Genomic DNA, 27,351 nt, shown 5'->3' with positions numbered 1-27,351 from the left:
AGAGAAGGAAGACAGGATAAAGACATGCTGTGGAAGAGAGACAGAGGTTAATAACAGATATGATTCAATGCAGAGAGGTCTGTTAATACATAGTGAGTGAGAAAGGTGACTGGAAAGGAAAAACTCAATGCATCATGGGAATCCCCCGGCAGCCTACGTCTATTGCAGCATAACTAAGGGAGGATTCAGGGTCACCTGGTCCAGCCCTAACTATATGCTTTAGCAAAAAGGAAAGTTTGAAGCCTAATCTTGAAAGTAGAGATAGTGTCTGTCTCCTGAATCCAAACTGGAAGCTGGTTCCACAGAAGAGGGGCCTGAAAACTGAAGGCTCTGCCTCCCATTCTACTTTTAAATACTCTAGGAACAACAAGTAGGCCTGCAGAGCGAGAGCGAAGTGCTCTAATAGGGTGATATGGTACTACAAGGTCATTAAGATACGATGGGGCCTGATTATTTAAGACCTTGTATGTGAGGAGCAGGATTTTGAATTCTGGATTTAACAGGAAGCCAAAACAGGAGAAATCTGCTCTCTCTTTCTAGTCCCTGTCAGGACTCTTGCTGCAGCATTTTGGATTAGCTGAAGGCTTTTCAGGGAGTTTTTTGGACTTCCTGATAATAATGAATTACAGTCGTCCAGCCTGGAAGTAATAAATGCATGAACTAGTTTTTCAGCGTCACTCTGAGACAGGATATTTCTAACTTTAGAGATGTTGCGCAAATGGAAGAAAGCAGTCTTACATATTTGTTTAATATGTGCATTGAAGGACATGTCCTGGTCAAAAATGACTCCAAGGTTCCTCACAGCGTTACTGGAGGCCAAGGTAATGCCATCCAGAGTAAGAATCTGCTTAGATACCATATATCTAAGATTTTCAGGGCCGAGTACAATAACCTCAGTTTGATCTGAATTAAGAAGCAGAAAGTTAGCGGCCATCCAGATCTTTATGTCTTTAAGACATTCCTGCAGTTTAACTCATTGGTGTGTGTTATCTGGCTTCATGGACAGATAGAGCTGGGTGTCATCTGCATAGCAGTGTAAATGTATGCTATGTCTTCTAATGATGCTGCCTAAGGGAAGCATGTATAATGTAAACAGAATTGGTCCTAGCACTGAACCCTGTGGAACTCCATAATTAACCTCAGTGTGTGAAGAGGACTCTCCATTTACATGCAGAAATTGGAGTCTATTAGATAGATATGATACAAACCACTGCAGTGCAGTACCTGTAATACCTACAGCATGTTCTAATCGCTCTAATAGGATATTATGGTCAACAGTATCGAATGCTGCACTGAGGTCTAGCAGGACAAGCACAGAGATGAGTCCACTGTCAGAGGCCATAAGAAGATCATTTGTAACCTTCACTAAAGCTGTTTCTGTGCTGTGATGAGCTCTGAAACCTGACTGAAACTCTTCAAATAAACCATTCCTCTGCAGATGATCTGTTAGCTGTTCGACAACTACTCTTTCAAGGATTTTTGAAATGAAAGGAAGGTTGGAGATTGGCCTTTAATTAGCTAAGACTGCTGGGTCTAGAGATGCTTTTTGAGTAAAGGTTTAACTACAGCTAGCTTGAAGGCCTGTGGTACATAGCCGATTATTAGAGATAGGTTGATCATATTTAAGATCGAAGAATTAATTAATGGCAGGACTTCTTTGAGCAGTTTTGTAGGAATGGGGTCTAAAAGACACGTTGATGGTTTGGAGGAAGTAATTATTGAAGTTAACTCAGAAAGATCAATTGGAGAGAAAGAGTCTAACTTAACATCAATGGTACTAAGAGTAGCTGTAGATAATATTACATCTGTGGGATGATTATTGGTAATTTTTTCTCTAATGATAAAAATTTCATAATTTTGAAAATTTTATTTGTGAAGAAGTAAGAGGAGGAGGATGCGGAGGATGAAGGCCAAAGAACGTAATCTGATTACTGTAGCACAGTGCCTGTGTACTGTTCTATAGACTGTGAAAATACTGTAAAGTATGTTTCACATATTTGGGAAATGTATTCCTATATTGTATTCCTACACAGTAGGCCTATTTACAGTATTTTACAGTATACTTATATTTGTATTGCAGAGTTGAAAGCTTACCAGCACGAGGTGGTCGAGAACGTCTTTGTCTCCTGAACAGGAGACTGAATTCATAAATATGGTTCTAGAGAATAACGCCATAACATTACAGCAAATACAAAGAAAAATAATAGAAGACAACAACATATTACAAAATATTGTTAGGGTCAGCTTATCAACACTGGACTGTCTGTTGCACAGAAATAATCTGAGGTGAAGCAGCTCTACAGGGTGCCATTAGAATGCAATTCAGAAAGAGTCAAAGAAATGTGATACAACTATGTGCAAGTAGGTCCCACACAATCCCACAATTGATGCATACTGTCAACACTATAAATTACTGTACTGTACAGTAATCATACTCTGACAATGCTCCACAATAGCAACCACTCCAAGTCTATATTACGTATCATGTGTGTTTCAGAGTCGGTAACTTGGTCTCTGTCCACCTTTTAGTTGTTTATCTCCCTCCATATTCTCCATCCCTCAATTCCATTAAGGAATCTTTTTCTGCCTGAAGATGGAAAGTCTATGACCGGAATCCACACACACATATACCCGTTCCCCAAGCTATGGACGATGCATGTGGACATATAGCAGCTGATGCTATTCATGGCTGGATTCACCTGGCTAAGCAATATTTTCCCTGCTGCTTGGGCAGGGAAAATATTGCTTGTGATCTTGATGAGGTGCTGTGGCCACACAGAAACAGAAGAGAGGATGCATCAAAGTTGTTGTTTTGTTTTGACTGCAACTGCATTCAATAAATTCTTCTGTTGTTTCTATATTTAGACCACAGTATCTAGAACTTTGTATTGGCTGGGATGAACACTGTGGACAATGTTTCTGTTGGAAAAATACAGTAAAATATATTTGGTACCACATCTTTATGTGTTTTATATACAAACATTCTGAAATATTTTACAATGCACTTATGTAGGCCTATGTACTGTCTGACACCGACCAATAAAATGCTTACAATAAGTCATTATGATGACTGGAGATGAAGGAGTCATAGTGTTTTACAATGAGCACATCAGTGTTCAACTGGTGCTTATAAATGTCTATTGATGTGATGGTTTGTGTGTCATTTGAAAACAAAACGTCACGGTGAGTGAGATGAGCCGTGTGGAAATAATAAAGGAGGATCCAATTGCAGGCAGTTGTGAAGGTGGTTTATTGAATACAAAATATAAATAGACAAATGGCAAACGGAGAAAGAACTAAACTATACTGGGAACAACTGACTGCTAAATACAAACCACAACACGAACCTGAACATGAAGGAAGACGATGGTACATGAAGGTGACAGCAGGGAGAACACACAAATGGAACATGGAAGATACACAGACGGACCAACAACTACTACAACAGAAGACACGACTTAAATACACTCAGAGAAACACAGGGAGATTACACACAGGTGGGAGAAACAGCTGGGAGTAATTAACGAGATGAGACAAGGGAGGTTTTTGAACACGCTCACATGAGACGCAGACCTTCACAATAAAACAGGAAACAAGAAAACACTACACAAGGACGCAGACTCGACACTGAGAGACAGACATAATATAACACATGGAACCTGAACTATACAAAACGTGAGACACAACCGAAGAACAAATCCTTAAACATGAATAAACAGACACATTGAATTCTAATAATAATCAACAAAGGACAAGAGTAACAAAACAATAATTCAAAAATAAACCAAAACATTAGAACTCAAAATACTGGCTCGAACCGACCCAGAGCCGTGACACAAAATGCCATTTTGAGAAAAAATTGCATTGTTTCATTTCATTCTGCAGGAGAATTGAAGGGTTTTCCCCCTTTTGTGTGTGTGTATGTGTTTTATTTGTGTGTAGAGTTTTGACAACATCAGGCATCTTTTTCAGGTGTGTAAACAATTGGGAAAAAGTGTAACTGTCTGAATAGGGTGGTGTGAAGCAGACCCCTGTGGGACCAAAGCATTATAGTGAAACAATATAACCAGTCGCACAATCCGAATCAGAATACACTTCCACCACATTTATTTGATCACCTACTTGTTTTTACATTAGCTTTGTTTAATTATATAAGTATGTGAGGCTGAGACCACAGGACTGTAAAACATGATTGTTGGGCTTCATGTCTGTACTGAACAGTCATTTAAGATTAGCTAGTTAATAACAATTAGCTGATGTTGTTCATGAGACTAAAGTCATCTCACTTTGGTAATGTAAATATAATATGGACAATATTAAAGTTATTATATTAATGATTATTAGTTATTACAGCGGTGAACATGAACTCTGTGTCAAATACTGAGCTTCAGTAAAGATTCAAGTTGCATTTGTTTATATTTCCTATCACCTTAAAATGTACGAGCTGTGATAACTGTGTCTGATAGAATGAAGAGTAGACTGATATATGAAATATTCCTTTATTGGGTGAGAAAATCAGACCATGTCATAACTGCTGTAAGTCATACAGAATAGATATCAGAGCCTTAAACAGGCTGACTTCTGCTAAATGGGTCAAACTGGGCAGAAAGTCTACAAACACATAACATCCTTATAGAATATGATGTAACACTACACTGTAAACCCCAACAGTCTACCTGACTTATAAAGTTTGTCGATATAACAATTAAAATTCCTCAAAGTTGAAACAACTTAAAACTTTTCTGTTCGGTTAACGATTCAAACAGTTATAATTGTACATGGCTTAGAGGTTAAGAGTAAATACTGCTTTCTTAATTATGATTTTTGAGTAAATGTTTTTTTTCCGAGCTCCGCATGTGTACGTCATGACGTCTTCTCTAACCTGAATGACGTTGACAGAAAATTCTGTTCAATATGGCTGCCCTTCTCGAGCGACTGGAGAACACATTTGGAGAAACTTGTAAGTAAAACGGAACCTTCGTTATGTTTATTTTTTCCGTAAAAAAGCAAGTATATTAATATGTTGCAGCCAATAACTTGTTTTCGAATGCGCTGTTGTGTTAAAAAGCACAGACCCAGGTGGTGAATAGTTGTTCGCTGTTGTTCGCGCTCTTTTTCAAACATAGATTATGTCGTCAGTTTTAACCGATTAAAACACAGTTTTACTAAGAATCACACAAAGAAAGGGTCTTAGTGATATTTTAACGACCCCTTGCCAACGCAAGAAAGTTGGCGTTTTTACAACAGCAGCCTCATTGTTCGGCAGGTTTTTTTTTTCCTTCTCATTAGCATCATTCAAAAGTGACTTAGCTAGCAGTGGCAACTTCTATCTAAAACAATTGAAATATAGCAAGGTGTTGTATATTTAGCGTGCTAATAAGGTTTTCAATATTTTTATTTTTTCTTCCAAGGCTGAAGACCAAAGACAAAAAGACAGAAGAAAAAAAAAATTCAGACTGCAATTAATTTCAGGTGGAGACAGTAAACACAGGTGAGTTCAAAGATCTATTGAAGAGTCCTTTCTTCATGGCCATTAAAACATTTTTAGGTTAAAAGACCTGTGTCATGAATCGCTGTGCGGCAGGCAGGAGTTGGACCCAAAATGCAGGACTCAGACTCAGGGGATGAACTCAAAATCACAGCTTTAATTGCTGGTCACAGAAAACGAGCATACAAAACTAAACTGGGAAAATATAAACTCACAGCTTGCAGAGAGGCACACGAGCAAACACACAGCTTGAGGGACGACACAGCACTGACTCAGAGAAACACAGGGTTTAAATACAATGGGAAGTAACGAGGGGAATGAGACACAGAAGGAGAGCACAGCTGGGAGAAATCAGAACTGACGAGACAAGGGAGCAAAGTAGGATACACTCACATGAGACACAGACCTTCAAAGTAAAACAGGAATTAGCACAGATGCAAACTAGACTAGGGGAGACAGAGCAACTAAGAAACACAGAGGGCAGCTACCAAATACTCAGAACTAAACAGAATACAAGAACACCAAACTAAGACACTACACTAAAGAACAAGCTGGGACAACAAAGAGAACTAAGAACATAATACAAAAAACTCAGAGGCACAAGAAACTCAAAACACTGGGTCACTGACCCAGGACCGTGACAACCTGTTTTTTTTTTTAATCATGCCCTGGCTTTGTCACACTGAATCATGTTGAAAAGATCTATGTTCATGGCTCCCCCCATTACCATTTCCTTGTACTTCTTTCTACCAGTCTATTTTATTTTGTGACATTAACATCTTAAATGTACCCCTAATTATTAATAGCTGTGTTAGTATTTATAATGCTTTTTTTTTTTATCATGTGCAGATATACCAAGGGTCAGTGGCACAGTTCACCTTTTGTGGTAAGTTATAACACTTCATATGTGGTCACATAAGTAAGTTGTTTCATCAGTTGTTCAGTTCTTATAAAATGTTGTATAATTGTACCAAATCACTGAGGATACATCCAATGTGTAAATCACAATCAACAATTTTACTGTGATATTCGCTCGTGTTTAGAGAATCTCCATTATCTTTGTTACTGAGTTTCCATTTTTGTAGGGCCAAATTTGTATTAAAAATTAATATTTTCATATGATGTGAAATGACTCAATCATTTCTAATTTTTAGAAGAAACCATTCATTAAGTCCCTTAAGGTGAAGATTCCATATATTGATAATGATAAAATTAACACAAATTAAAAGTTTCACTGATAAACACACAATGTTTCCTTGCTTTGAACCCCATGTTCTATATAGATTACAGCTCTGATCTGGAGAACACTATTTTAAAATACTGTGTAGGGTTTTTGTCAAATGATTAAGAAACAGACTCTCTGTCACAAGAGACAGAAAGGTTGTATCTTAAAAGAAAAGTCTCCAAAATTTAGTAGACTCTGATGTCATGCAGTTTCATAAACATGTATTCTCCCCAAAGAATGACACCTGAAAACTTTGCGTTAAATGAACTTTTCTTTTCCCTTTTTAGGAGGCGCCTGATATCAACGTGAAACGCACTGCAGTACTTCGTGCCCTTCCTGTATACCTGCGGGAGGAGGACCCAGAATTCTTTTAGACATGTAATGTAAGTGTATTTTTGCATTACTTAAATTCTGCCAGTAAGATAAAATGCTATGGATTTTTTTAAATACAATTTAATACCCTAGCAGCTACCAAATTGTACAAACAAAATACCCTCTCTTTAGAAAACCCTCACACACACACACACACATACACAGGTCAGGAGCAGGGCACAGGCGTATCACAGCACTATGGCTATGCTGCAGGTGGCCCAAAAACCAGGCTGAAGTCAAGATTTAGTTTCTTTTTGAGATAAAGTCATGAAATAAAAAATTACTTTTTTTTTTAGAAAAATAACAAAAATACAAATTATGTAATGCAAGAAGCTAACACGTTAATGTACATTTTTCAAAAAAAAAGTAGAGTACCCTAACTCGTTACAAAGTAACCCACTACACTGCTGAATGTTTTGCTAGATTACAGGTCATGCTTGTCACATTCTCTCAAACCAACCATACTTATTTAATTGGGGCGATCGTGGCTCAAGAGTTGGGAGTTCGCCTTGTAATCAGAAGGTTGCCGGTTCGAGCCCTGGCTCCGACAGTCTTGGTCGTTGTGTCCTTGGGCAAGACACTTCACCCGTTGCCTACTGGTGATGGTCAGAGGGCCCGGTGGTGCCAGTGTCCGGCAGCCTCGCCTCTGTCAGTTCGCCCCAGGGTGGCTGTGGCTACAATGTAGCTGCCATCACCAATGTGTGTGTGAATGGGTGTGAATGTCTGGATGACTGAATGTGTAAAGCGCTATACAAATACAGGCCATTTACCATTGATACTGTGTCTATTCCAGGCGGACGCATTGGATGAGTCGACCCTCATTGACACTCCAGTTGCCCTTCTCACTGTGGTTACCGACAGCGCTTCCCAGTCCAGTCCATTTTACTTCCTCAAGCATGGCTGTTGTGGTGAAAGGCGACTAGGTGATGCGTGATATTCCCAGATTTGCAAATGCATTTGCTTTATTGTTTGGCTTGATCTATGCTGTGCATTTAGACTACCCCAGGAAGCTGGTTCACACATTTGCCTTTGTCCAAAATATCTTCATGGGGCTTGATGACGGCAAACCCCTGAAACCCCTGCCTACATGCTCTTAAGGAATATAAGGCAATGTTTGTTAGGACACGCACTCTGTTACTGAGCACTTTGTTTGAAGCACTTTAAGCACTTTAAGTTTACTACAGGCTTTGGGTGGATTTAACTCCATCAGTTTACCTAATTTTCCTATACTTGACTGCCTTATCTGGTTATTTGGAAGCTGATCGTCTTTGTACCCATTTTAAAAATTTGGTTTTCATTTCTATTTTAAAAAAAGTGATTAGTATTTGACTTTTTGTTTTGCATTTTTGTGTATTTTGAGAAAGATGCAATTAGGACTGATGTCGCCCTTTGTGATTTTATAAAAAGATAAATGTTCTACACAGAATTTATAATGCTCACTTTATGGTGCCGATGTCCATGTTAGTTGTTTTATAAAAACATTTGTGATGTTTTTAAATTTTCATGAAAAAATGTTAAATAAACAAAATGTAAAGTAACTGAATTTCCGTACTTTTTTTTTTTTAGTAGTCTACACTCAAACATTGAAACATAAATATCTTTTAATTAATAATCAGATAATTTGAGTTTAGGTTGTAATATAATTGCATTGTGTTGCATCAAAATAATAAACTACAAGAAACACAAAAATATTGAAATTAAAGTATACAGTCTTTGAGTAAAGCTCAATTAATAAAATATAAAATATAATTTTAAATTTTTAGGTTAACAATAAATACAAATTTTGAGTACCCCATACTTAGAAGATATGAGTTTTTGTACTTAAATCTTTTGAGGTAATCAGTTTCCACAAAAGTTTTAAGTTCAGTCAACTTGTTCGGGTTTACAGTGTATAGATCAACTTAGCTCAGAATATATAAAGACTGAATGAAACACAGAGACTAAATACCCACAGGGATGATCAGGGCAAGAGGAAACACATGAGGGAGAACAGCTGACACACATGAACATAATGACAGGACAGGGGAAGTGAAACTAAATACAATGAACAAAGAACACCAGACAGGAAACATGGAGACAGACATGACATGAACTTGACAACAAGGACCACACAGACATGACACATGACAGGTAGACGCACGAACCAGGGAGACTTAGTACAGGGGGAGATGACAAAAAGAACTTAGAACCAGGACTAAACCGCAACCTAGAAATGAAATGAGCTAAACTAGAACATGAATGAATACAAAAAATACATAAAAACTCAAACACTGGGTCACACGACCCAGTACTGTGACAATTTTGCTGTAACTGACGTCTGTTTTTGAATTCCTGGAAGGATGGAGGCAAGGATGACTAAAAAGGGACTTGGACTTGAACACTAAATAACAAAACTGTCACATAAACCTGTGTTTTGTTTTCAAGCTTTTTGGTTAGTTAGCAAACAATAGTCGTATTAGCATGCTAACACAATTGTTAAAATTAAATAATCTTAATTCTTACAGCAGTAAACCAACATGGAGCTCAATATGTTTGTGACTCTGAGATGGAGGTGAAACATGTGAAGCTGGGCTGTGGTTTACTGCTCTCTTCCTGTCACAGACACTGTTTGACATCTGTTCATCTGTTGGTTTTTGTTCAGGCTGCAGGGATCATTTCTCACTGTGGGGACCGACAGTAACAGTAGTAGGTGGCTGAATGATCGGATTTCACTTGTTTAATCTCTAACATCCAGCCTTCATTTGTATTTACAGAAGAGAAGTCATCGAGCTGAGGATGAGAAGAGTAACTTCTATCTATGTCACCGTTATTTTTATTAATATCAAAAATAAATCTAAGTGGTGCTCTGTCTTTCTTCTGGTACCAGAGTATGTATGCACCACACTGTTCAGTCCCTCCACAGCTGAAGGAGACACTTTGTCCAACTCTCCTGGTCAATGTTAAATCATCCTGAATCAGCTGTGCTGCCATGGTAACCAGTGCTGTAGAGACACAGACAGATAGATGAAGGTTAGTGTGACAGTGTTTGTTACAGGTTGACTTTGTTGGCTCCTGATTGGCTGGAAACACTCACCTGAACACAGACAGCACAGAGCAGCAGCTGGGAGGAAAAGCATTTTGTGCAGTGGTGTTTCCTCTGGTGAACCTGGGGAGAAGTGGCGCTCTGATGCAGCTGAGGCCAAACAAGGACGAGCTGTGAGATCAGACGAGGGCCACGTGGTTTCTAACAGGTCCTCAAAGCTCCCATCAGCCCCTGCGGCCCACAGATAAGACTGCTGCTGCTGATTGAGAGTGCTGATTAGAATCGGCACTATGCACATCGCCATCAGACTCCTACACCTGCCTTTTGACCTGGGAAAAAGATATGGTTGTCTGGAAAGGAAATTTATGTAACATCATTGGCATGCAAAGTAACTCCTCATTTTTGGGGGCCATATGAAATCAAATCTGTCATCAGTCCTCCTGCAGGGAAATTTATATTCCCATTATCCTTGTGAATCCACCCTCCACGTCTCTCAGATCAAACCTTTTCACTCCAGCCCACTGGAGTGCTACTCTATGGTGGTAAATCAGCCTTCATGTTTAGCACTTTGCTTGTTACTCCTTGTGTTAGCCTCGTCTTATGTCTCCAATTTTGATCCTGGTCTAATCTGCCATCACGCTACTGCTGCAAACTCTTCCCTCCTGCTCACCGTTCACCTCCAGTTCATTGGTCAACCGCAAAAAGCTGTTGCTCTATTTACACAAACTCAGAGTATATGCACAGTTGAACAGAAATATGAATTACATTTTTTATTTATCAGAGAGGCTGCTTTGTTTAGTATTTTGATTTTGACTTTTGATATGTATTTGATATGTATGATAATGTGCATACTGCTAAACAAGCAGAACACAGACAAAGCAAGAAAATGTTATCATGCAGCATTTATGTACGCAGAGGCAGAAATAATAATGTAATGTATTATATTTAATGTAAATATTTAGACTATTTATTTTATTTGTACACTGTATTTAATTTAAACATGTTCAATTCAATTCAATTTTATTTATATAGCACCAAATCACAACAACAGTCACCTCAAGGCGCTTTATATTGTACAATAGATCCTACAATAATACATACAGAGAAAAACCCAACAATCATATGACCCCCTATGATCAAGCACTTTGCCGTAAGACAGGGGTCGGCAACCTTTCTGATGATGAGTGCATCTAAAATTTCAGTGTGCCATATGATTGCATTAGCAATAAATTTAATAACGCTCTATATTAACAGTTACTCACTATATAGAACCACTTTATAGAATTATATTTGTTCACAGATGTCGGCAGCTGTCAGCGAATAGTTATCAGATATTTTGAAACAAAAAAGACTTTTTATCCATAACAGCAAATGAACCGTACAACAGAAAATACAAATGCTATCTATGGTCTCCTCACAACAATGATAAGAAAAATTAACTGGGCCAATATGGCATGTTTGTTAATACAGAGACACACATGTTAGTGTGATCTCTGGTCTCTCACTCAGAGACACAGGTCTCCGAGTGTCCAGCATTCAGAGGCTGCCTGAGGACTCGTGTGAGAGAAAATCTGCTCACACAGACATGTAGAGCCAAACACTGTCAGTAAGGCCTCTGCAATGTTCTGAAGACAGTTAAACCTGTCAGGTAGTGATGTCCAGCAGGTGAACAGCTCCATGAACACGCACAGCTGTGGATTCCAGCTGTGTTTCGATGTCGTATTAACTGGCATTAACTCAGCCACTTAATACGAGACAAACCAGCTGCTCACTAAAGCTTCTGGTTTGATCAGAAAAGAAAAAAATGGTCCAAACACCTGAAAGTCCCGAAAACACATTGTGAATTCTGTCTGTGAATGCTGTGCTGAGCGGACAGCTCCTGAAGCTTTTGAGGTGTCGGAATGTGGAAAGCTAACAACGTCCCTCTCACCGGTAGGCTAAGTTATTTTTAGCCAATTACAAGTTGAATCTGGTAGTTGAGGTTGTTAGCTAAGATACTGTCACTGGAAAATTGTACTTAGTAGTCAGTATAAGCTTTAATGATATAAGTTTACATGTGATAGAATACTGCATGATGACCTTTTCCTTGCTTAGAACTGATCTTTATAAAACTTGTTCTGATATTTTTCTCTGAATCTTCCCACAGCGATAGAAAGAAGCTGAACAAGCAGTTCTGAGCTCTTACCAGGAAAAAGGGCTGCTTCCCACATTCCAACACACACACACACAATCACATACGCACATGCTCACGTATCAACATTCCACTGAACAAATGTATTCATTTTTCTTGTGTATAAATAAAGACAAGTGCAAGAACAGAGCGCTGATCACAGGGCCCCCACTCTCGTGTGAGCGCTCTGTGACCGCCCTGCAAGTAAAAACTACAGCGTGTGTGTGTCTTCACTCTTAGACTCTCAGCTGAAGAAGTGTCGTTTAGAATAAATCTCTTGACAGATACCGCCATTAAGAAGCGGCACAACTAATGTGTCTATGCGAGCTCATTTGCATTTTATTTTTTGATGCACCTTCTCAGATTAATTCTCTTCGTGTCGTGCCCAGGGCTGGACTGGGACAAAAAATCAGCCCGGGCATTTTGACCAGAGACCACCAGGTATTATAGGAAAAGCCATAAAGAATGAAAAAAAGCCGCTGTTGTGACAGTGATGTACAGTCTTGTTGGTATATGTATGATTTCTATACGCTTTATATCAGATAAAAACTTTGGTTGTAAGATTCAGATAATTATTAAAAGAAAGCGAGACATTTTAAATGAGAACAAGAAAGAAAAGTATTTCTTTGTGCCCCCCTTTCCCTGTTAATGCCCTACATGGACCCCTGGCAACACTTTGCTAGACCCGCCCCTGCACAGTTACCAGCTGTCAGCCACTTAGAAAAGAATCCTGGTGTTATTTCTCAGAAACAGTTCATAACCTAACTGCTGTTGTTTAGCTCAACATCCGCTGGTTTCGTCTTTCTGATCAAAGTAGGAGATAAACAAACAAGAGAGAAAAGCTGACCAGCTGATCATTGATCAGTTTCATGATTGAAGTGACAACAGTAGACGAAGGGGGAGAGAAGGAGAGAAAAAGAGGCCCTGCACCGTAAAGACCAGAATAACTCCAGCTTTGTGTCTTTTTGCATTCTAGCTGAAGTCTGGGACAAACTGTGTTTAATTCATGAAATGTGTATTTTCTCTGAATACGAGACGATTCCGTTTTTTTACGGGACGGTTGGCAGCTCTACTAACTAACCTTATGAATAAAATAAGTTCACTATCAGTAACATCACAGCACCCACCCAGCTGTATAGAAACTCCATCATACTAGTTTTCATTGTTTATATCGTTACAAACAAAACAACAACAACAATAAAAACTAAAAATCAGTCCAGCTATGAGCGTGCCGGCATGCGTGCCCAGGGTTGCCAACCCCTGATTTAGTGTCTTCGTTGTCACGTTGTCTTTCATTCATGGTTGTGTGTTTCTTCGAGTATTTTCTAGTCTAGTTTTGTATCACCAGTCAGCAAATAAAGCTTGTTTTTGAGTTTATATTTTGTTCCTGAAAGTCTGAATTTGGGTCCTTTCCTGCCTGCCCACAGCCGCTCCATGACACATAAGATAATAGTTGAACCAGACAAGGTAGTGTGCTGGGGGAAGCAGATGGCTGCTGAATGCCACAGAATTCTTAAGAATAAGAGAAAACTCAGGTCAAATAGTAAAACATGGGACGTGAGCAGGAGGCAGAGGGTTCAGCGCCTTTTATCATTATTTCATCATTCTTGAAGCAGAGTTCATGCTTGTAACTGTCATTGTGTTATTAAAGTGGAAAGCCACAGCTAACGGTGTGGAGGCTGCAGAGCAGAAACCCACACAGCCCGTCTGCTGCAGGAGAGCAAGTTTTGATTGGCTGTCAACATCTTTTTTTCTCTCTTCTAATAACCACTGAGAACAGATTCATATCTGAAGCTGCACGCTCATCAACTCTCCTCCCTCTTTGTACTTTAGATTTTCTGTTGTTGTCGGTAAACCTTTTTCCCCACTGAGCCCTCCACCCACACACAGCTGAACTCAGTACAATCACCCACCTGAATCTAGGTCTTAAAATGACACAGAGGAGTTTCTTTAAAAATCAGGTGTTAGTATTGTTAATATCTGTCAGGACGGTTAGAGGAGCATCGTCATTAAAAATGTTGTCACTGTCACATCAACTCAAACTTATTTTGTATCAGTGCAGCAGTCTATTTAGAAAAACAACGTTTATTGTTGTTTTTCAGAAAGTCAAGCGCACGCGTATACCATATTAACACATGAAGAGAGAAATTCATTTTTAGTCATATTCCTGTTTCCTGCTCATCATGGCCTGTTGTGAGCGAAAACTTAACATTGTTCTCAGACGCACAAACATCAGAATCGATGTCAAACATGAGAAGCAAAGTCTAAACAGTTCTGGCAAACAATGATCAGCAGAGAGAGCCCACAGCAGCGACCGTGGCTCAGGGGGTTGGGAATCGCATCTGTAACCGGAAGGTTGCTGGTTCGATCCCCGGGCTCTCTGTCCTGGTCGTTGTGTCCTTGGACAAGACACTTTACCCTACCGCCTACTGGTGTTGGCCAGAGGGGCCGATGGCGCGATATGGCAGCCTCGCTTCTGTCAGTCTGCCCCAGGGCAGCTGTGGCTACAACTGTAGCCTCCACCAGTGTGTGAATGAATAGTGGTATTTTAAAGCGTTTTGGTTGCCTTGAAAAGCACTATATAAATCCAATCCATTATTATTATTATTATTTGTAAAAACCAAGCCAGCAGAGATTCTGCTGGAAACACAGTCGACTGCAGCTTTTTGTCACTTCCACATGCAGCCTCCTGCTCTCCTCCACTTCCAGGTGAAGTGAAATTCATCTTCAACCAGCTGTCTGGATCTCTTTGGACTTCCTGTGACTCACCACAGGATGGCGCTCCTTCTCCTTGAGTCTTCATTTTAAACTTTATGCTGTGAAGAAAATGCCTTTAGTCAGACGGCAGTCTTATCTGTGGGCTGCAGGGATTAATAGGGCTTCATGGTCTCTCCTTTGATTCCATTAAAGTTCATTTGTCAGCTGTGAGTTGAGGATTTGAGCTGTTTCTCTCACAGGTGAAGAACACAGATCCTTCCTGGAATCATTCTTGAAGCAGAGTTCCTGCTTGTAACTGTCATTGTGTTATTAAAGTGAAAGCCACAGCTAACGGTGTGGAGGCTGCAGAGCAGAAACCCACACAGCCCGTCTGCTGCAGGAGAGCAAGTTTGGATACAGTCAGTTTGTGCTTCACTCACACGGGTTGTTGTTGATCACACAATGAAAGTAGAATCAAACTCTTCATCTTCAAATCTTTATTGTTCACACAAACACAACTACACTGTTATTGCTGTTTGTTCATAGCTGGACTGGCCCGGTATGCCCGATGGCGATTTTTTGTTTTTATGGGCCGATCGATTTTTTTTTTTTTTTGGAAGGGTATAAATAATGAAAGGTGTTGGATTGGCCAATTGGTCATGATCGACTCTGGGCTGGACCAATTACAGCCGAGGAGGTCGGATGCACCCTCCCCCTTGTTTAGCAATCTTATAGACCATAGGTGTCAAACTCTGGCCCGCGGGCCAAATTTGGCCCACAGCCTAATTACATTTGGCCCGCGAAGCCAATCCTAAATTACTATTAGAGCTGTCAAAGGAGCTTGCAAAGAAAAGCGTCTGGACTTCTTTAAGTTACTTGAAGACGTTTCACCTCTCATCCGAGAAGCTTCTTCAGTTCTAAGGTCAAATGGTGGAGAGTCCCAGATATAAACCTAGTGGGAGTATCCCCCCACAGAGGGACAAAAGGACCCCCTGATGATCCTCTAATCACCTGAGCCAAGCTGTGAAACTGGGTGTGGGTCCCAATCAGCCAGAGTTTCGGGTGAGTTCATTGTGTTCCAGGCATGTCCCACCGGGAGGAGGCCCCGGGGCAGACCCAGGACACGCTGGAGAGATTATATCTCTCGGCTGGCCTGGGAACGCCTTGGTATTCCCCCGGATAAGCTGGAGGAGGTGGCTGGGGAGAGGGAGGTCTGGGCCTCTTTGCTTAGGCTGCTGCCCCCGCGACCCGGCCTCGGATAAAGCGGATGAAGATGGATGGTCTCTACTGTTGTTTACTGGGTGCAGCTGGATTGGGAGAGGGTCGCCATGGCCATGAGCCAGGGCCGCTTCTGGGACCATTGTTCTGGCCCCTATTTGTTATTTTACAGGAAACCGACGCAAGGGGAGCTGTGGCGGTGGTCGCATGATGGATTCGGGTGCAGAACACAAGCTGGGCTGGGAAGTGATGGGCCAGCGGAAGGACAAGAAGATGGGAGGCTCTTTCTTGTCTGCCGAAGACGAGGCTGGTGTGGACTCTGCTCTAAAGAAGGAATTCCTGGCCTGCTGATGGACCCATAATGAACATGTGGCATAATTATAGCAGGGGGGGTTTAGTGAATGTAGAAAATGGTAGTTTTACGGGTTTTAGAATTGTTTTATTTAGTTTTAGTAGATTGACAACATTTTATTACGTACATTTTAAGGGTGTTTTTATTTGTGCTCTCTGGCCTAGTAATAAACTGTTTCTGATCAGACCTGCTTCCTCTCTGTGCCCGTGGTATCTGACTCGCTTGCTCCCCCTTGTATTTTAAAGAATCTTTCTTTTTAGCGTGACATTCTGGCGCGACCGCTTTAGTGTCGCCGCGTGTTACATATACAAGTATAAAAGAATAGCTTAAGTGTTTTGTCTTTAACATTTTAGTATGAACTTGTACAAAATGCAGCAAGACATTAAAATCAGTTTTATTGAATATAAAATAGACTGTATCAGATTCACATGGATGCTGGCAGATATCCAAATTTATGACATCGTACCGGACATAAAAAAGTGTTATCACGCCATCTCTAATATGGATATGCTTCACTCCCTGTTTCATTCAGTTTATACCATTTGGTCTTCAATTAGGCTCCATCAGAACATTTTCACAAGAACTTTCATTTCAGCATAATCCCTTTGATTTGGGTTGTATAGAAATACTTTTTAACTCAGTTTCATGGTCACAATATACTCAATACAATTTATTTTTATTAAATCATATATTTGTAAAGTCAGACATCGTTTGGCTTCTCCACGTCTTTCATTCTCTCCCATCTTTCCACAAATGCCAAGCTCTCAGCTTCAGGCCTGTTTTTAGAATAATCATTAGAAATTATATTTTCTTCTTATTATTAGTTTTTTTAATATCGGTTAAACTTATACCAGGTTATATTTTTATCAGTATCAAGCAATTAAGCACAATTAACCATCAGTAAAACCACATAAATTGTGATTCTGTGTTTAATCATTAATACACTTGATACCTCTTAGTCAAAAACATGTATAATCATGTGTTGGTGACACGTTTCTTATCTTCCACATTCCTGCAGACACAGAACTGCCGAGGTTGAAGCTGGATCATGTGCACACACACATAACATTCAGACATTAGAACAGCCATTTTCACTATTAACATATTAAGCAAAATTATACTTTAATTTATCTTTGAATAAGAATTAAGATCCTTTGCCATTAGCAAATGTGGAAAAGCTCTATTTTAACACTCTGATCATTTTGGATATTGGGGAGGACACAGGCGCAGACAGTACAGGTTTTATTTACAATATATATACATGTGGAGGGGAATCCGGGGTTCCACAGGTCCAGGAAAAGGAAAGTTCAGGAAAAGTGAAGGTTCTCTCACACTCACACTCCACCTCACGATTCTACACACCCAATCATTCATGTCCCAAGCAGCAGGTAGGTCACAGGTCCAGGGAAAAGTGTCTCGCACAATCATCCAGTGATGAGAGGATCTGCGTCCTGGCCTTAAATGGCAAACACAACAGCAGCGTAATGGGAGACAGGTGCGTGAAGCCCACAGTGAGCTCCGCCCAGTCAGAATGACGAGGAAAAGAGAAAGCAAAACAATAAACACATGTGGCCTTGTGGGGCCAGCCAGGCAGACACAGGGACCACGACAGATTACACTGATTACACTACCCTGCTACAGATAGACGATACAGTGCCAACGTCACAAACACAGAGTTGGTTGGAGTCACACTCATACAGACACTTGGACACCAAAAAGAACAACATACAGGAAGAAATACCTACAAGCTTTTGTATCAGTCCCTTCAAACATTTTACTAAAAACCAGAACGACTTCAGTATCTGTAACGAATTTGGGCTGTTTCATCAACGACTACATTTGTAGGCAAATCAACATCAGAATTCACACTTTTGTGAAATCTCAGATCAACAGAACCACTGATCTGAAATCAGCTCTCACCTTTCACAGTAACCTGAACAGTAGCTTCAATCATGCCCAGACTAGACATGGCCACACATGTGTAGTTAGCTGATTCTTGAATGTTGGTGAGCTCCAGCACACTGCGCCCTAATGGCATCTCGTCTTCTTTGGACAGGTCCACCAAGCCCATGGTCCACTTGATATATGGCATTGGTGAGCCCACTGCTACACATGTTAGACTGACACTGCTGCCTGCCATCACTTCCTGGTTGGAGGGTAAAACGGAGAATCTGGGCGGGACTCTTCGTACTAACGAAATAAAAAGAAAAAGGAATATGTGAGGTCATTATAATGCTTTTTGTGATGTTATGAATAGTTACGCCCATACAGCATCTTGAGGGCAAAGACTGACTCAGAACAGCTGACAGAATGCAGGGCTGATTGCTTCTGTCCAGATGTGCAGACAAGCACAAAGAGAATAATGGAATAACATAACAAGCACATTTAAAGCAGGTCTCACAGCAGAGTGTGTTATTGGTGGGCGTGAGAACAGTGTTTGATCACTCATCCATAAAACAGCCTCTATGATACACGACTGTATGCTTTTAATGAAATCATGAAATGTTAGCCGAGCCCATCTCTTTCTTACCAAAACACTAATAAGCATTTTATAAGTATAATGAGTGATTTGTCTCCCTGTGTCAGGGGCAGCTGGAGTTATACGAGAAGATGCCGTTAAAACACTGTCTGCACATTCCCATAGTAGGGCTTAAATCAAACCATGAGGGGCGAGGGTTTAAAGAGTTGTGTGATTTCATGAGATATCACAATGACCTTATTGATTAACTCCACAAATGAGAGAAACATTTTACCTCGTACGTAGAGATTGGCGGGACCAGAGTAACGCACACCAAGGCTGTTTGTGGCGACACATTCATATTTCCCCTGATCCGACTCCTCACTGTTCTCAATTTGCAGCGCTCCTGTGTAGAGAATTAGTGAATTGAGCTGTTTGATAGTGACTTGCTAGAGAGTCAGTAGCCAACTGTAACCCAGTATAACCCAGTTCATGATCAGACAGGATTACAGGTTTGGCAATAAAATACTTAAAGCAATACAAACATCGAGCAGATCAGGAAAGTTATAAAACATGTCTTCTTTACCTTTCTTTGTTAAGAGATGGTTCATTGCAATGAAGCTGCATTTAAGAAAGAAAAAAAAACCTTTCATGTGCTCTCATTTTCCCCAACATGAATTTCTGAAAGCCAGTGATTGTTTTGGAAGCGCTGTTTTAATTTTCATTAAACATTAATGTATGTAGTGTTTCTGTAATGTTTGAATCCAGTTTGTGCTCCCTCCCAGTCCAGCAAGAAGAGAGGATGTGTGCTTCTGAAATATCTTTGGCTGCAGACACTCGTGCTGAGGAAACAGACTGTATGCAGATCCATCCATTTCAGTTTACAGTGAGTCTGCTCACACCTACAGACTAACCTCATACTGCATAGCGTGAACTTTCCATGAATGTGACAACGTGAAGATGGAGGCTTCATGACTGAAAGAGCCTCTGGTCAGTTTTCTCTTCTAACTCAGCACCAATCTGAACTTGTCACGGTCCTGAGTTATTATTTTTATTAATCTGTGACTTCATGCTTTTTCATTACTAATGTTTTGGTTTCTGTTTTAGTGCTCTAGTCCTTCTTTGATCTGTTAAGTCTAGTTCTTAGGTTTCATTCTGGCGCCTCCATGTTTAGTGTGGGTTTAGTTCTGTCCTCACCTTTGTTCTTGTTCCCCAGTCAGTCGTCTCTCATGTTGCTCCTGTCCCTGTACTCAGTGTTCCCTCTGTGCGGTGTCTAGTGTGGGCCTCTGTGTCTGTCGTGTACTTCCTGTTTTATTTTGACAGTCCTGCTTTATGTTCGGCCTCTGTTCCCCATCTCGTCTGTGTAATTAGTCCCAGCTGTGTTTCCCTTCTCCTTTTCAGACACACACTTTAGTAACAGTGTGTGTGTGTGTGTGTGTGTGTGTGTGTGTGTGTGTTAGAGAGTCAACAAAGAAACAAGTCTTTTATACATGTGGAAAATGTTGTGTGGAGTGACTCAGAGTTGGCAAAAATACAGACTGTGAAGGTTCTCAGTCATCCAGGTCATCGTAGTCTAAGGAGCTTGGAAAGAAAAGCGTCTGGACTTCTTTGAGTTGCTTGAAGACGTTTCACCTCTCATCCGAGAAGCTTCTTCAGTTCTAAGGTCAAATGATGGGGAGTCCCAGATTTAAACCCAGTGGGAGTTTCCCCCCAAAGAAGGACAAAAGGACCCCATGATGATCCTCTACCTTATCACATGAGCCAAGGTGTGAAAACGGGTGTGGGTCACAATCAGCCAGGGTTTCGGGTAAGCTCATTGTGAAACCTGGCCCCACCCTATCATGTGATTTCCTGAGGGTGTGGCCCTGCTGGCGGACTGGCCACACCCGAAGCCACACACCTGCTGCTGATCAGGCCTCGTCGGGGGAGCTACTTAAGAGAGTCTTGGAGCTCCCACCGACGCGGGATCATTTCGTGAGACTTCCCGTCAGTTCTTCAGCTGGTCTGTTTGTGAGTGTGAGCTTACCCAGTGAACTGAGGGTACTAACTACTGCCTCTATTTTCCCAGGAAGGATTGCTGGACGACAGGGCAGCAGACACAGAGTGCACTGGCACGAGGGAGCAGACACATGAGCACAAACACTGGGAGAAGACACAGAGTGGAAGTCGAGAGCACACGGGGATGTATTATTGTTGTGTATCAGTTCCATCACTGTAAATAAACGCACTGCTTGTACATAGAGCACCGCGCCTGGGTCCTCCTTCCCCACACCCCCCACAGTTTGCCATGCCGAACCGTGACAGTAGCTCAGCCACTTACAACATTTCGAAACACCTTGCTACCGTCCTAGCACCTCTTGTGGGGAACACCCCACATCACATCAAGAACTCCACCGACTTCACCGACAAGGTCCAGAAGCTTACCCTGGACCCAGATGAAACCATGGTGTCCTTTGATGTAGTCTCTCTCTTCCACCACGGAGGCAGTGGAGACTGTCAGAAAACGACTACAAGAAGACAGCTCCTTGGAGGACAGGACCAACTTCACACCCGATCAGATTTGCACACTGTTAGACCTCTGCCTCACCACAACATACTTCAAATACAACAAAGGCTTCTACAGACAAAAACATGGCTGTGCCATGGGCTCCCCCGTGTCACCTATTGTAGCCAACCTTTATATGGAAGAAGTGGAAAGAAAGGCTCTTGGCTCTTTCAAAGGAAGAGTACACAGCCACTGGTACAGATATGTAGACGACACCTGGGTCAAAATCAAAAGACAAATAGTGGAATCCTTCACTGCGCACATTAACGCCGTGGATAAAAACTGTTTGCCTTTCCTGGACTGCGCTGTGCTCATTGAGGAGAATGGCAACCTCAACATCGAAGTTTACTGGAAGCCCACACACACAGACCAGTACCTCCTCTTTGACTCCCATCAACTTGGAGTAATCAGGACCCTACACCACCGGGCAGAACATGTTCCCTCTAAGCCTGAAGGGAAAAAGAAGGAACACACACATGTAAAGGAAGGACTCAAAACGTGCGGCTATCCTAAATGGGCGTTCTTAAAGTCAGCAAAGAGGCACAGAAAAGAAGATCAGACACCAGCGAGGGAGGATAAGAAGGACAGACGCAACAACATTGTCATCCCCTATGTAGCCGGTGTATCAGAAAAACTCAGGAGAGTTTTCTTCAAGCATGACATCCCAGTGTACTTCAGATCCAGCAACACGCTCAGACAAAAACTGGTTCACCCGAAAGACAAAACGCCAAAACACAAACTTAACAATGTGGTGTATGCTGTACATTGCAGCGAGGAATGCTCAGACCTCTACATCGGAGAGACCAAACAGCCACTTCACAAGCACATGGCACAACATAGAAGAGCCACCTCCACAGGACAAGACTCAGCAGTCCATCTGCATCTTAAGGACAAAGGTCACTCTTTCGAGGATGCCAATGTTCACATTTTGGACAGAGAGGACAGATGGTTTGAAAGAGGAGTGAAAGAAGCATCTATGTCCACTGTGAGCGACCATCTTTGAACAGAGGCGGGGCTTACGACACCAACTGTCTGCCATCTATAATCCAGTTTTGAGATCCCTCTCCAGACGCCTTAAAACCCACTCACATCCTGGGCCATCTGACCTCAGGAAATCACATGATAAGGTGGGGCCAGGTTTCACAATGAGCTCACCCGAAACCCTGGCTGACTGTGACCCACACCCATTTTCACACCTTGGCTCATGTGATTAGGTAGAGGATCATCATTGGGTCCTTTTGTCCCTCTGTGGGGGGAAACTCCCACTGGGTTTAAATCTGGGACTCCCCATCATTTGACCTTAGAACTGAAGAAGCTTCTCGGATGAGAGGGGAAACATCTTCAAGCAACTTAAAGAAGTCCAGACGCTTTTCTTTCCAAGCTCCTTAGACCAAAAATACAGACATTCTTTACTTAAGTAGAAGTACAAATACTACTTTTAAAAACTACTCCAGTAAAGTACTGGTTCAACTTCTTTACTCTAGTAAAGGTGCAGGCTCTGAGATGTACTCAAAGTAATAAAGTAAAAACTATCTCTTTGAATCAGAATGTCTTTATCGTCGTTGTTGCAGGTACAAAGAAATTAAAAGTGGTCCCCAATCAGTGCATGATCCATAGAAATATGAAAATATAAATAAAAACAATAAAACTGATTAAAAATCAATAAATAAATCCCTAATAAGAATAGTATGAGCAAACATTCACATACACCTCCACACACACATGCCTCAGTCAGTGCATAGATCATTTCAAGAATGGCGTGATGGACATTTTTTAGTAACAGCATTCAGACGTGTTATTGTGGTTGGAAAAAGCTGTGTTTGAGTCTATTTGTCCTTGCACTGATTGCTCTGTCCCGTTTCCACGAGGGCAAAGTAGGGTGTGAGGTATCTATTATATTGATCTGAGTTTTTTTAAGACAGCGGGTGTTGTGTAGATCTTCCAGCGTGGCGAGAGGGCAGCCAGTGATCCTTTGCGCGCTATTAATGATCCCTTGGACTGATTTCCTCTGAGCCACTGTGCAGCTAGTGTACCACATGCATATGCAATAGGTTAGTACACTCTGGATGGTGGCTCTGTTGGAGGACGTTTCTATTTTTGTGCAAAGCTAACTGAACCTTGTGCTATATTAACATAATAATAAAATAATATTAGAATATGGGAACACAAATTTTTGTCTAACTTCTTTTAATTCTAATTATACTCGGCTTGAATCTGCAGAAAAAGAAGAAAAATGTATATCTCTATCTTCTGTTGCCTCCATTGTACAGTGGGCTGTGACTATAAACAGGAAAATGATTCGGGAAGAGGTTAAAGTGGATTCAGCAGGTGGGGGAAACCTAGAATCAGCTGTAGTGGCTCAGCGTGGGGAAAAGAATCATAACTCAGTCATTCGATTGAGAGGTCCAGTAGATTTTCTTAGTGTGCAGCTGACCTGCTGCTGTGGACGTACACAGCTGAATTCAACCAGATGTCAGCAGATGTTTCATGAGTTGGCTGATTTCATCCTGTACACTGACAGTACGCTGTTTATGCTGTCTGTTTTCTAGATTGTATAAAGTTTCTATGAAGGTGAATGAATCTCAATCTCTGGATGACATAATGACATCAGTTGAACTCATGAATGAATCAAACAATGTCTGAAAATGCTGCTTATAACTGTGGAAACTTGAACTGCATTGGTGGCACAAAAGCCTGATCAACTTCCAGCTTGAATCTTTTCCATCAGGTGAAAATGTCTTTATCTGTATATCTGTAAGGTTACAGACGCAGTCATCGCTGTCAAAGACTGCGGGAAACGTTATTCCAACATCCGCGTTACTTTTAAAGTGGCAGCTGTCCTGATTTGACCAATAAAATTCACAAAAAGAATTCATGCAAATAATCAAAGTGAACTTAAATAAAACATTCATGCCTTTAATGGTGAAAGTGAATAAAAGAAATGGTACGGGAACAAAGATGTGAAAGCTGCTTTGCAACATTCTCAGTATGCCACGCAAATTAAAACCTTAGAGATATTAAATCAGATCATTTTAAAGTCTACCTGAGCGAAGCTGTTTGAGGCGCCCGTCGCTGCTGCTGATATTCACAGGAAGCATGTCCTTGAACCATGAGATCTCTGGGTCTGGATTTCCACTGGCAGAGCACAGCATTGTGGCAGTTCTGCTTTTTTCAACAACTTTAAGCTCGGGGCCCAAATCAATGGAGGGAAAGCCATGGGGGATGTTGTTCTCTGAAAAATTGCAAAAGGCAGGTTTAGTACAACCACAGACCCTGAGAGCACCACAGACAGACTGATAATCACTGTTGTGATCACAAGTCGATAAACTGTAGTGAGAGGAGCTGACTGCAGCAAATATGTTGAGCTGGTAAAGACAAAGGCAGCAAATATATTTCAGATGCCACAAAATTAGTGCAAGAGCAGAAGATACCAAAGAGTGATACTTTAGATCTGCTGCTCTTTGTGATGAGGTTGGAAAGTAGAATTGTGTTTGTAACTGATGATAATGGTGAGTTATTAACAACACAAGGAGTCTGAAGTTTAGACAGAAGAAGGATCATTTCAGTCTGCCTCTGATGCTTAAAAAGCTGCCTTAGGCTTACAGTACAGTAACTAACCAATAAGCCATCTTATGGTAACCAACGTAACAGAACAACAGAATACAGAACTTAAACCAAAATTTATGATTCACGTTTTTTTCCCTAAAACACTGACCCTGAACTGATATTCTACTCTTTTAGTCCCTCTTTAAACTCTGGCACTCTCCTGTTTTTTTCTGGTGTTTGTTTGTTTGTTTGGGGGGTTCTAGTATTTCTTATATTTTATAGAAGACATTTTTAAAAATGTCTTCTGAAAGAAATTCTCCTGCTATTCTCCTTATTAAATGTGAGAAAACCACCATGGAAATCTGCATCTGTAAATCTGTAATTGTAATATGTTTGTCTGAAATAGGTCTCTCTTGTAAATGATGCATTGAGTCTCAATGTGACCTGTAAACATAAATGTAAGTAAATAAAATGAAATTTTATTTAAAACATTTGGTCTTCATTGAATCTGACAATCACTGTATTTCATTGATGTCAGTGGAAACCATAATCATTAGGTTTTCATTTATATTGTTACATTAGGATATATCAGCTCCTTTGTGACACTTCTAATACCAGGTGTCCACAGATTAGGGAGCTGTTGCAGGAATGAATATTTGCTTTTGGGGGGAAAAAAAGTATAAAATCTTAAAAAATCCTAAAACCTTAAAAAAAAAAAAAAACAGGATCCATTTTTACCTTCCAGCACTTCAAGGCTGGCACTGACGTTGACCTCGCCTGCACTATTACTGGCGATGCACTTGTAAATGGCTGCATCTCTGTATACGTGCAGCGGCTGGATCCGCAGCACCGACCCCAAACCTCCATCAAATTCAATCACCTAGAAGAGCCACAGTAAACAGGAGGAGAGTTATTTTTCAAGGCTTCTTTTTCTTTTAGACAACGTTCGCTTCATTACAAGATTTCAATAAAATCCAGTCGTCCTTGCAGACTACACAGAGCTTTGTCTTTCTTATGTCAAAGTAATTAAATAAATGTTTATAATAAATAAACAAACAGCGTGATTCACTGTGGGGGCTCTGTGAATTCGTTTTTATGCTTAGCAATGTAAAAGTCATGCATCAGCACCCACCTCAAATCGCTGGCTGCTGACCTTCTTGGCTATCTTGAACCAGGTGATTCTGGGTTTTGGCTCTCCTCTGGCCTGGCACACAAATGAAGCAACTCCACCCGAGATGCCCGTCTGATTCACAGGAAATGTGATGAAACTTGGAGGGCCTGATGAAGATGACGTAAATAGTAAATGGTAAATGGCCTGTATTTATATAGCGCTTTACTAGTCCCTAAGGACCCCAAAGCGCTTTACATATCCAGTCATCCACCCATTCACACACGTGACAGGACAAATAAGTTACTGACATGGAGATTCAGAGTGATGGGAGACCTTGTCTGTGGGTGTCACTATTCTCCACACACAGGACACCTGAGAAAACCCAGAGAAGCGCTGCTGCTTCACCTGCAGCTCAGTCATGAGACACACGTCCGGTCTGTGTGTTAGTGTCACATTCTTGTCTTTGTTTTGACACAGTGTTTAAACCAAAACAAAGTTTAACATTAAACTTTTTAACATTAAAAATGTTTTGTATAACGATGAAACACAATTTTGTGTGATCAGGTAACTGACTGAGCATCTCCCAAAATTAGGAAAAGGCCACTACTATGTTATAATGCTGTACTATCTCAGAGACACCTCCAGCTCTTTAGAGTTTTACAGGACATCATGACTGTGCACATGACAACACAGTCTGTGATTCATTGTCTGTGATGCTCCTGTTGTCCTGTAGCAATGCTGAAACCAGGACAGTGTAGAATGTTTGAGTGAGTGCTCTGCTGCAGAGCTCTCTAACTAAGTTCATTTTGAAAGCTTTTACCTTAAATGCTTACACTGAGCTTCAGCCAGAGGCTTACCTTGGCTTTTCTGCAAGTTAAAAGCCAGACTGAAAAAGAAAACAAAACAAAACAAACACAGGAACAAAAACTGAAGTGTTTCTGGGGACACAATAACCTGACGGACCAGACCTGGACATGACAAACTAACAGTAAATGGCTAATAGCAAGCATGTATATGTGCATTATATGAATCATGTGATTAATATACACATTACTTTGAACCTTTTCTCCTCATAACACTAATGAACCGTCTTCTTCTCCTCAACGAGTCTCAGTGCGGTCCTTTGTATGTTTTGGTGCCAGTTCAG

General features: G+C 40.9%; 1 protein-coding gene and 2 long non-coding RNA genes across 3 annotated transcripts in view; 2 read left to right on the top strand and 1 right to left on the bottom strand.

Annotated features, from left to right (window-relative positions):
* Positions 1-27,351, top strand: part of LOC309693974 (immunoglobulin lambda-1 light chain-like) — a 255,987-nt gene that overhangs the window by 126,889 nt on the left and 101,747 nt on the right. The window lies entirely within an intron of this gene.
* On the top strand, positions 4,889-8,364 carry LOC309693344. The gene is made up of 4 exons (XR_014272630.1): positions 4,889-4,960; positions 5,412-5,491; positions 7,001-7,096; positions 7,879-8,364. It is a non-coding gene; the product is annotated as an uncharacterized lncRNA (long non-coding RNA).
* LOC309693632 lies at positions 17,555-20,285 on the bottom strand. Its single transcript, XR_014272683.1, has 3 exons — positions 20,200-20,285; positions 19,298-19,408; positions 17,555-18,734 (listed from the first exon to the last, which is right to left on the bottom strand). It is a non-coding gene; the product is annotated as an uncharacterized lncRNA (long non-coding RNA).

The sequence above is a fragment of the Aulonocara stuartgranti genome, assembly GCF_965226115.1.
Source record: "Aulonocara stuartgranti genome assembly, chromosome: 18".
Classification (NCBI taxonomy): Eukaryota; Metazoa; Chordata; class Actinopteri; order Cichliformes; family Cichlidae; genus Aulonocara; species Aulonocara stuartgranti.
This window is presented reverse-complemented; position numbering and strand designations above follow the sequence as displayed.